Raw genomic sequence first — 12,329 nt, forward strand, 5'->3', positions numbered from 1 at the left:
GTCTTGCTGGGAGTGCTGATAGTGAGGTAACATCCCAGCACAGCTTTAACATACATGAATAAGCCTTGGCAACTACTTCTAACAAGCTGGCAGAGGGTCAAGAAAACTAGCAGGAAAAAATACAAAAAGACCCAGGCTACTATCTTAACGCTGAGGGCAATAATCATTATTATAACTTTATAAACATTTGTGCACGTCAGGTGCCCACCAAAGCCGCTTTCTCACTCCCCTCCTCAGCTGGACGGGGGAGAGAAAATATAACAAAAGGCTCGTGGGTCGAGATTAGGACAGGGAGAGATCACTCACCAATTACTGTCACAGGCAAAACAAACTCAACTTGGGGAAATTAGTTTAATTTATTACCAATCAAATCAGAGGAGTGTAATGACAAATAAAGACTAAATCTTAAAACACCTTCCCCCCACCCCTCCTTTCTTCCCAGGCTCAACTTCACTGCTCATTTTCTCTACCTCCTCCCCCCCAGCGACTCAGGGGGATGGGGAATGGGGGTTGTGGTCAGTTCATCACACATTGTCTCTGCTGCTCCTTCCTCCTCAGGAGAGGACTCATCACACTCCTCCCCTGCTCCAGCATGGGGTCCCTCCCACGGGAGACAGTCCTCCATGAACTTCTCCAACGTGAGTCCTTCCCATGGGCTGCAGTTCTTCATGACCTGCTCCAGCGTGGGTCCCTTGCACGGGGTGCAGTCCTTCAGGAACAGACTGCTCCAGCGTGGGTCCCCCATGGGGTCACAAGTCCTGCCAGCAAACCTGCTCCAGCGTGGGTTCCTCTCTCCACAGGTCCACAGGTCCTGCCAGGAGCCTGCTCCAGTGTGGGATTCCCATGGGGTCACAGCCTCCTTCGGGCATCCACCTGCTCCGGCATGGGGTCCTCCATGGGCTGCAGGCAGATATCTGCTCCACCATGGACCTCCATGGGCTGCAGGGGGACAGCCTGCCTCACCATGGTCTTCACCATGGGCTGCAGGGGAATCTCTGCTCCGGTGCCCGGAGCACCTCCTCCCCCTCCTTCTTCACTGACCTTGGTGTCTCCAGAGCTGTTTCTCTCACATATTCTCACTCCTCTCTCTGGCTACAGTTGCTGTTGCACAGGTTTTCCCCCTTCTTAAATATGTTATCACAGAGGTGCTACCACCATCACTGATGGGCTCGGCATTGGCCAGTGGCGGGTCCATCTTGGAGCCGGCTGGCATTGGCTTTGTTGAACATGGGGGAAGCTTCTGGCATCTTCTCACAGAAGCCACTCCTGTAGTGCCCCCTGCTACTAAAACCTTGCCATGCAAACCCAATACAACATTAATATCTTAGAATAATTATTAAGCATGATATCTTTATCTTGCTAATTATTTACCAGAATTTCATCCATGTATACATTTTCTGACTTGCTCAATCTTATGCTGTACAGAACATATATGTAGTGTTACCTTCCTACCTATAACCCATTCAGTAAGTGACTGGGAGGTTATGAAGCTGAAGTTTTGGTTCAGGATTGACCTTTCTCTGTGCTTGAAGAAAATGACATGTAAAGAGAGTATATTAGATAACTAAGGATAATTTTCAATTCCTCTCAAAAAGGCATATTGCTTAATATTGTTCTGAAACCCTAATGGTAGTGGACTAGAAGTAGTTATGGCTTTTCTTGCTGTAGGATACTTCTTTTTCAGGTGAGTACAATGACATCGACTAACGTGATGCAGAATTGGGGGGGGGTGTTATCTCCACTATAGTTGTGGAAACTACATACAGTTGTAGGGGAATAAGTCTCAGAAAAAGATTCAGAAACTTCATTTTGAAAATGGAAGACAGACCAGGACTGATATGGTAAATTTATGACATTAAATTCTTAAAGGGAAAAAAAAAAGAACAGACAATGAATGAAAAATTTTCAGCAGCAAGAGACTATATTTTCATTAAGTAAACTAATTCAAAGTATATTGACTGAAACATTTATCTTTAGCCATGAAAACCTGCAAATAATATACTGAGTTCCCTTGCTGTTCTAGTCATATAATAGTCTTCATCCTCGGGACAAAAAAAATCTTATCAAAGAATGCATTTAAAAGCCTTCTAACTTTTAATTAAAACTAAAAAGTTATGGTATCATGTTATTAAACAAAATTCTTAAGAAAAGGATGTAAATGCATACAAAATGATCAATATAAGTGATAAGCAATCAATGACTGATATAAAAGTGAAATCAAAAGCAGATTAAATTTTAACAAAAGACTTTATTGGGCACTTAAATCGGAGTTGTTAATAGGCAAGCACAATCAATAATAGATATGAAATCCAATACAAGTTTAATACTCCATTATTCTGTAACTACAGGCAATGTTATACTTGAAATTTCAGCTATGAAGTTCTGGTCATTCTTTTTTTTTTTCCTCTTTGCGTGCACATGTGCCCACATAGAGAACAATTTTCCCACTGAACTGAAGTTTTCACTAAAGCTTAAGAAAAAAAAAATCACCTAAACTAGAAAAACTTTTTTTCACACAGGAATGACTGGAATCAATCTAGTGTCACCTTTAATTCTGTATTTTAAAAGCTTAAAAGGTGCTACCAGTAAAATTATGATAAGTGGTCCAATTTTTTATCCACCTGCATGGATCTCCCACTTTTGTTGTCTCAGATATACAGGTCCAAAATTAAAATAAAAGTGTTAACAGAGGAAAAGAAACTAATAAGAAAGTTGCAGACCTAATATCATTCTATTTTAATGATTCATGATACTGTAATACATTTTCAAATAGCCAAGGTACCAAACTTATATTGTACAGAAAAAGAGAAACTGCCCTGCAAAAAGCGGTGACTCTATTTAGCATCGCTGTGCAATTCATAATTGCAAGACTGCATCTGATCATGGTTTTGCCTTTATCAAAGCTTGTGACAGCTGGTAAGCTAGATTTGAGCTCTTGTAGTATTGAATAAATGGAACATTTACATGAACCAATAGGGAGCATTGAATTAAGATTATCCCAGCCATATGAAGCTATTATTCAAACATAGGAATCACTATTTTCATTTAAAGCCAATTCACTTATGAAGGAACGCTGACATAGTGATGAATTTGCTTCAGCATATGGACATCAATATATGTTCTGTGACTGCATCACCAATAATCCCAAGAAATGCTGTTTAATATTTAAAATGATCTTTTTTTTCTACACAAAATACAGAAGTATAAGGTACAAAACAGATTGAGAAATCATCTTAATTATAGTTAACCTGATCAGCATAACCTCTTCTATAATTCACCATCCAAAAGGAAGACAAAAAACATATCACTTTGTATACTCAGAGAACACAGTTTTGTGCTGACACCTTGAAGTATTTGTCATGCTTGCCAAAAATACTATGCTGGAGTCACTCCTTGCTGACAATAAGCTCAACCAAACCCTTGTCATCAAAACCAGCTGTGATCATTCATTTAGAAAGTAAGATCAGCATTAGGGTTTACCTGGAGTAGCGGTCTCTGAGGCTGCAGTACTGGCTAACCACTAGCAGTTACCAATGACAGCATTAACTGCAATTAGTAAGTGCTACATAGTGTGGTGTGAACCGCTTTTCCAGAACAAGAGTCTGACCAAGCTAGTGGATACTTTTAGAGCTGTTGAGCATTTTTCTGAGCGTGTTTCAGGAAGCGCTCAGCACGCTGTGACACTACAAATCAGATATATCTTTGTGTTGCTGTGTTTCAAAGGAAACCTGTTATGAGCGTGCTTCATCTGGATGATACCAGCTTTGCTTTGCCAGAAGGATAAAGGTGCATGTCCCCTCCTTCTGGATTTACTTTATCCTTCTGTATTTTAGTGTTTCAGAAAAAGTCCCTGCTTGCCCCTTCACTTGCTCAGCCTTGTGAAGCGCATCTTCTGTAAACTCGTATGGTTGAGCCTATTTGAAATTTTCTCGAGGGATGAATGGAAGTGTAGAAGAAAAAGTGTCTTTTAACTGAAGACATAACTTAAATGTCGGGGACTATAGAGAAAAATAGCTGGTGGCATTGACAAGGGGCCAGTATTTCAGAAAAGCAAGGATGTTATGGAATTATTTTATTACCTTTGAACCCTGAGAGCTTTAAAGCTCCACTACATTCCCCCTAGAGCGATTCCTGGCTACTTTTTTATCCTATATTTTATAAAATAACAGAGAACTACTTAGATGGTATTTTCATCAAACTTTAGTTCTGTGAAGGTCTTTTGAAATGCTAACTTTCAAAATAAAGGCAAACTCTTAAGTAGGTTTTATAAATTTTGGTTGGTGGCATTTCTCAAATAATGTAGATACAAAATGTGTCTCACGTTCTTTTCATTCATTTTAATGAGTGTAACGAAAAGATAATATACACTGAAATGCACTGCTCAATCTGAGCAAGGAGTAGTATAGAAAGAAATAGCTACTGTTGCCCCTTAGGACTGCAGTACATTAAGCTTTTTTTATCATTATGTGCTTTATTGTTAAGTGTTATGTGCTGTATTTATAATTTAATTCCTAACTTGGCTGATCCAATGCCTTTGAATCTTTCAGATTCTTAAGAAAATGTTTTCTAAAAGGAGGAATAAGAAGCAGTCAGGTGACTCAATTACCTGAAAATAGTTTTACTACACGATAAGAAGTTCTTGACTGGTATAAATCAACAGAACATCAAAGTCAACGGAGCATAGCATTTTATATGAGCAGATATATTGCCCAATACTTGCATGTTAATTCTGTTAAGTGTTTTGTACACAGGACTTCTGGTTCATAATGAGGGATTCCAGATGCAATGATATCACACGTTATAATGATTTGCTGCTGACTTGTGCTCTTCTTTTTTCACACTGTACATGAGTTTCACAGGTTTCAGTGTGTGAATTTTCTGTGAAATTTCACATTTATTTAACATTTTATCACTCTTTTTAATTGTAACCCTTGATAATGAATTGTAATTCTGGTATTCCCCAGTAAATCCATTGGAGACCAAAGAATTCAGAAATAAACCTGTTACTTTCTCTGTTGTGGTCTACAGAATGAAGAAGGTTAGGTGTAATCTAGTCAAAATGGGGGATGAGAACTTAATCATTTGCACATTTACCTCTATTATTATTATCAATCAATAATGAGAGCCAGAAGGTTTCAGCCTTCTTAAGCAAGAGAAAGATATGAATGTCAGACTTACAGTCCAATTATTCTCTTCATGAAGAGTAATGTCTATTTCCAGTATGATAACCTACTTATGAACTAGTTGTCAGGCTGTTCATAGTAAGAGCTTGGATCTTTTAAATGTTGAGCGTAACTGCAGTCATTTCAGGACCCTGGTTTGGACTCAGGTGCCCACATTTTGCCTCAGACTGTTATTAGATCTGAATGCTGCACCTTGTCTTCTCTTTTGGATGGTATTCAAGTAAAAATAATTGCTAATGTTGCCAGGAAGCCCCTATTCTGCAAATATTGAATGAAGTCTTGAGAATTTTTGTGCCAAGCAATAAAACATACTCTTAAACTGCAGTGCTCCAGAGTGACCTGAAATGTTTTACTGTGCTAGAAATGTGCTGTGTCCCTTTAAGCCGAGTCAGGTGGGAGCGGAGGGGATAAAGGGCCCTGCAGCAAAATCACAATGGTTGCCTTAATCTTACATTTCATGGAGCTGTCAATAAAGGTTAATGACATCTTTCTACTTTATTTCATGGCATGACCAGTGATGTCATTACATCTCATAGTAACATTTCAAATTAGGATTCACAAATAAAGCTCTAATCCTTTGAAGCTGACATTTTCCAGACTGCCAGCCAAGCAGATACTTAGGAGGATGTGTATATAGCTCCTGGGCCACTATTTTTCCCTTTGAAGTATGTTTTAAGGCTACTGTTGATTTCAGTAAAAGTTCAATAAACTAAATGTCTGTGTTACTGAAAGGTTAATTAAAACGTAGCAAACTGTTCTTATATGTTCATCATAGCATGACTGTTGCTGAATCTGTTCTGTTCACTTCTTAAGTTACAGAAATGATACATCTGCACTACCTGATTGTTATTGTTAATACGTATTAAACTTTTTTTTAATACTTTTTAAGTACTTTTTCAGAAGTACTTTTGGAAGAAGATTATTTAGTTTTCTACTCTTTTGAGTTAGATTGATCTTCAAACTAAATGAAATATTTCTCTTACTGTAGCTCACTTTGAATAATTTTAAAAGATTCTAACTTTTCAGTCTAATAAATATTGTCTATGCTTCTGATTTGATTTTTTGTTTTTTTGTTTGTTTGCCAGTAGTTTGGGACTTTAAACCTTTTGGGTTCTATAAATATATTTATTACCGTTCCTTTTTTTTTTCCCCCCACACCATGTAATTAGAGATGTGGTGGTGCTAGCAGTTTTTTCATAGATGACGTGGCCACTCACTTTTACAAAGCATGATCAAAAGGCATAATTATTCATAGATGAATGTGACTAATGTTTAAATTACATCCTGTGGTTAAGCAAAGAGAATCACATATTCTTCAGAAAGTTGAAGAATACTGAACTTATTGCACACTGTGAGGTGAGCATTGGTAAAGGGAAATGCGTCACTGCTATGAACACATGACACCGTGAAGCACAGTACAAAGACAATGGAATCATAAAAATGTTGGGTTTTGGACTAGGAGGTCACCTAGTCCAACACACCACTCACGGTGGTATATTGTTGGCACTGGATCAGGACCGGTGAGGATTTTTCTTGCTAAACCTTGAAAATCCTTAAGGATGGAAATTCTGCAAGCTCTCTCGTAACCTCTTCCAGTACTGTCATACCTCCCTAGTTAAGTGAAGATTGTTTTTTTTTTTTTCCTAATGCCCAGTCTTGTATGTCCCAATATCCCAAAGCAGAGATGACTTGAGCCATCGGGAAAACAGTTTGTCAACATGTTTGTCAACACTGTTGCCTTTTAATCCTCCTCCACTTGTATATAAGCTCTGACTGGAAAGCAATACATGCACGTTTACACACACAAAGTAATCTGCTGTTTCATGGCTGAGTTTATTAGTCTTACTATGGCATGATTTTGTATTGCCTTGATCTCAAATGCACACATGTAAGAGTATGTATAGGATTTGGATTCTCCTCTGCTTCCTTATGAAACCAGCATCAAAGGGTACCTTCAACTGGAGCTCAATTCAACATTCAGCCCTGTCTTACAGAGAAGAATCCATGTCACACACGACACTGTTAGTCCTGCAACTAAACCAGGACTAATGATTTCACAGAGTCCAGAGGATGCATAACAGTAGATGTTTTTTTTTCTCATTAGGTGGATAAAACAATAGGTGAAAGATGCTGGTAAGAAAGGCAATGTAGAACCTTGACTTGCCATTTTCTCTACTAACTCTCTCTATAGATGGCTCTAAGATCTTCCAGAGGAGACATAACTTACATTGAGCAGGTATTAGAATTTTTTAAGTTTAGTTTTGGTGTTATAACCAGGGTTTAAATGTCTGAAGGGAAATTCTGCCTGAATTTTAATTTTTAATCTGAAGGATTAAAAAATCTAACTTCAGAAAAATCAAGATTTCTCTGTCACAGCAAATTCACAGGAAAATGTGGAAATCATAGGAAATGTGAAAAATGAACATTGTAATATATGATACCATTGCATCTGGAAATTTGCATACTGTAGGTATTAGTTTCCACTCTGCAAGGCTTTTCATACAGTACTTTAGAAAGGTATACATATAGAAACAAGCCAAACTAACACCCACAGACAGCATGTTAAGAAGAGACCACCACCCAAAGGGTAGGTCTGGAAGCAGTGAGGTATGGTTAAAATTGATTCTTTCTTTGGAATTCAAGTGTTTGCTTCTAGCCTGAAAATGGCACTAACTTTCGTTCAGGATTCATAACCCAGGGCTCTCACAGGTTCTTAAGGTTTTTCCTTTACATGATGGACAGCAGTCGCTTCTTATTTTTGAAAGATGTCATTCTTCCCTTTAAAGGCACTCTTGAGGTGGAAGAAAGTGAAAAAATACTTCAACAGTCGTTTTAAACAGGAGCTGGGGCTAAGATTTTCCCCTTCCACATCAGAATTTAATCACAAAGCTGCAGGACGATGCTTGTATTTGCTTTCTGTTAGTAAAGGCAAAGCAAGCTCTAATACCTCGGTGAAAAATGTAACAGTTTCAACAGAAGGTTTTGAATCTGTTCTTCTTTCCGAATAACTTTAAGCTTGGAGAGCAGTCAAATTTTCGTGTCACTTGAAGGATGAGCTGAAATAGATGTGCTTTAATCAATGGAATACAGGCTGAGAAAGGTGTGTTTGAAGTTTCTTGTGGGCATGTCATAACAGATAACAGATTCTTACATTTGATTTTTAGTCAGTTATGCTGTTAAAGGTATAGTTGATATGAAATGCTGGTAAATGATATTTGCACTCTTTTAACTTAAATGAAATACATGGGGTTTTTTTATCCATTTCTCATGGCCTGGCCTAGAGAATGAGCAGGTGAATGAACCCATACCTGTATTTACCATAAGACCCTTGGAAAATGTATTTGAACGTTATTAACAGCAGCAAATATGTTATGATAGGTTGCTGAAAGGACAAAAAGAAATGTGGGAATAGGCAATATATAAACGAAATTTTGCTTTTAAGTATTTAACATAGAAACTAGATCATGGCAGGAAAATGGCAGTATGTGACAATCTTACTAAGTGAGTAGCTTTACGTGTTAGACAATAAACTTGCTGGAACACACGAATTGCTCTTCCTTGCATTCTTGTGTTTCTGCTATAGTAAACAAATCTGGAGCTAACCTATACATAATTTTTTTTTTTAATTAAAGATATCCCTTAAGAGGTCTAATGATTATTTTAATGAAAAAAAAAGAAAAAGTAACCTCTAACACCTTCTTTCTTCAAATAACAGCTAAGCAAGCCAGTTCATTTCTAGAAGCAAGTAGATAAAATCACTAAATCCCTTAAAAAAGTGTGCAAAATAAGAACATGGCTTTGTTTCCTATACAGTAGGTGAATGCTACAGAGCTGAGATATCTTTTTCATTGTGATCACTATGCAGCAGAGGGAAGTTTTATGAAAAAAGTACTGTGTTCCTGTAAAACTTTTTTTTTTTTAATCTTGAAATATTAATCTCTCAGTAATGCAAGTTTAGGCTAGGAAAATACAACCTGTGAAAAAGGACAAAATTAAAGTAAATTTGAAACCCACTGTGTGAAATTTCACACAATAAAACAGCAGGGAATATGTCCTTAATTTTCATTTTGTTGAATGTTTATATCAACCACTTTAGTGATTTATGTGACTTTCTTTCTGCATCATGTGCCTTTTAAGAACATATATGACTTTGGGGTACAGATCTGTCCTGGTTTTGGCAGGGATAGAGTTAATTTCCTTCCTAGTAGCTGGTACAGTGCTGTGTTTTGGGTTTAGGATGAGAACAATGTTGATAACACACCGATGGTTTAGTTGTTGCTGAGCAGTGCTTACACTAGTCAAGGACTTTTCAGCTTCCCATGCTCTACCGACTGAGAAGGCTGGAGGTGCACAAGAAGGTGGGAGGGGGCACAGCCAGGACAGCTGACCCCAACTGGCCAGAGGGACATTCCATACCATGGGACATCATGCTCGGTATATAAACTGGGGGGAGTTGGCTGTCAGAGGGGTGCAGCCGCTGCTCGGGAACTGTCTGTGCATCGGTCAGCGGGTGGTGAGCAATTGCATTGTGCATCACTTGTTTGTATATTCATTATTTTCCCTTCCTTTTCTGTCCTATTAAACTGTCTTTATCTCAGCCCACGAATTTTACTCTTTTTCCCCCTGATTCTCTCCCCCATCCCACTGGGGGGGCAGGGAATAAGCAAATGGCTGTATCGTGTTTAGCTGCCTGCCAGGTTAAACCACAGCAAGGTCTAATGGAATATTGAGATAGCTCTTAATTTCCATAAGATGTCTGGCCAAAGGGATTGCTATTTGGATTTTTCTTTTTGCTTTTGATTATATTTTAGGGGCTCCTTAAATTTTATAAAAACTTAAATATTGAACAATTGCTTTCCTCTTGTTTCTCATCAAGTTTTACAGATGAGAGTACATTACCAGCCCAGTGCTGAAGATATATGTATTGATCTCACACAAGACGGTATTTATGTGGAGAGGGAGCTCAGGGTTGAATTTAGGGGGCCAGGAGACAGGGGCTGGAATGTGATCCTTTAAAATGAAATTAGATAGTGGAAAAATGGCAAGGATAGAAAATACTTCATTGTTTTCTATATTAAATGGTGATATGCACCATTTCTGTGCAGTAATTGTTACACTTGGTATAGCAGGGGACTGGAAGACAAGATTATATGGTTTTGTCACTGGATTGCCTGGATATGCCTAATGGGCAAATCCATTTGATGAATTGCTGCGTGTCATTCCTAGGATGACTGCCATTCATCTGTGTGGGCTTGGCAATCGGAGCAGGCAATGAACAGGATTGAAGGTGATGTTTGGTGTCCCCAGGTCAAATCCAGAGTTTGAAGAAAAGTGTCAGAACATGCTAGGAAAATAAGGAAAAAAATACACACATAGATGGAGGAGCGGTATAAACTGCTTTTAAAAAGAAAGGAAAACAAAGGGAAAATTAACACAGAAAAGGGAAAGTAAATGTCACAGGTTTCACTTAAAGTTCTGTCATATGGTAAGACTTCGAGGAAAATCTAGGAGTAATTAAACAGAGTGAAGTGAAACAATATACACGGATTGACTATGTAAGGGACTGCACAGACTGCAGTCTGCCTGTGGCTGGCTGAGGACAGTGTGTGCTGTAAAACATCTGCAGGTAACATCTGCAGGATCGCAGCCAAATGTAAGATGTATCATTATTCATGCGAAGCTGGAAGTGCTCGGCTCCACGTCCCTCATCCTCAATCTTCCACATCGTTTAGTCTGGCTTCTGGATATCAAGAGAGATTTCCTGTCACAAAATATTTCGCTCTGTTAGTCTTTGTGAGCTACCCGTGCACAGTTCTGACTCCTAGCATTATAGATGATTTTAGATGGTTTCCAACAGCAGTGTTGCAACTTAATATGTCTTGAAATTGTTCTGGTGGCTTCAGCAGAGTTTTCTAATATGTATTTAATTAGGTCCAGAATTTTTAAAAATGCATCAATCCATTTTTCAACAGTGATGTTGCGAAGTTTTGCAACCCTTCAAAGTTGAAAAGCAGTTTAAAAACAAATGTGGATCTCAAAAGGGAAAGTTTTGTATAAGTAAAGTTGGTGATTATACAATGTACTCCTCAGTTCATAACATTACAATACTTCCATAGTCATCTTTTTGGTTCATAGTTCCTCCATAACACATTTTACATAGCTCCAAAGTATTTGCAACCCTCTGATCTTTAAATTGCCCTAATTTTCTGTAATTACTAAGACTTAACATAACAGAGAAGCAACTTCTGACTCAGCCATACTTGAACATTTCATGCTAAAAGTGCAGAGCCTGATCATTCAGCTTGTTAATAAAGAGGCAAGTCAAGGCAAGATCTGTGTTAAAGTCAGAAATTGATTGGATGATCTGTATATTATAAAAAGGACAGCAAAAGCTTTAAAGAACATGAACAACCTTTCACATGAAGCAATACAAAAGAGTAGCTTTCTTTGTGCTAATAAAATGTGAGGTGAAAACAAAATGCAAAACAATGGCATTTTTATTTACTTGAGGATTTGTACACCCAGCATATAGTGCAGTAAATACTATACAGAAAAAAATGCAGAAAATCCTGAGAATTTTTACTTTTGTGCATGTATCATAGCTGCTTATTAAAAACATGATATCTCAGATTTTTAAAATGTCTTTTTCAAATATCCAAAGGAAACTGCAGATAAAAAAATGATCAATTTTTTGTGACATCTAAGAAACCTTTAAGTTATAGAAACTTATAGTGTGGATACATAAAACACTAAGATTTTTGTGAAGTAGTAATTTACATCAGCAAACAGGTTGAAAACAAAAGTGTATGAGAGAAATGAACTCTCCATGTATGAAATGTGAAACTGATTGTTAAATGTTAGTGAAATTTTACAAAACTGCTATGGTGTAATTCTATGTAGAAAGTATATAGTTGAAATGTCAGTCAACCCCCATTTCTGTGACCAAAAAAAGACTTAACTTAAAAAGAATTTTATGAAGCTTCCAAGAAAAGTATAAAAACTGTAGCAAAGCCATTATTTGATGGATTTGTGTGTATGTGGTTTCTTGAACCCCGAGCCTGCTAACTGATAACATGGAAGTATTACATTTAGTTTCATTAATTTGGTTTGTTTACTGTTTTCTGTGTTAAGTAAATTTGTCTGTAC

The sequence above is a fragment of the Aptenodytes patagonicus genome, chromosome Z, assembly GCF_965638725.1.
Source record: "Aptenodytes patagonicus chromosome Z, bAptPat1.pri.cur, whole genome shotgun sequence".
NCBI lineage: Eukaryota > Metazoa > Chordata > Aves > Sphenisciformes > Spheniscidae > Aptenodytes > Aptenodytes patagonicus.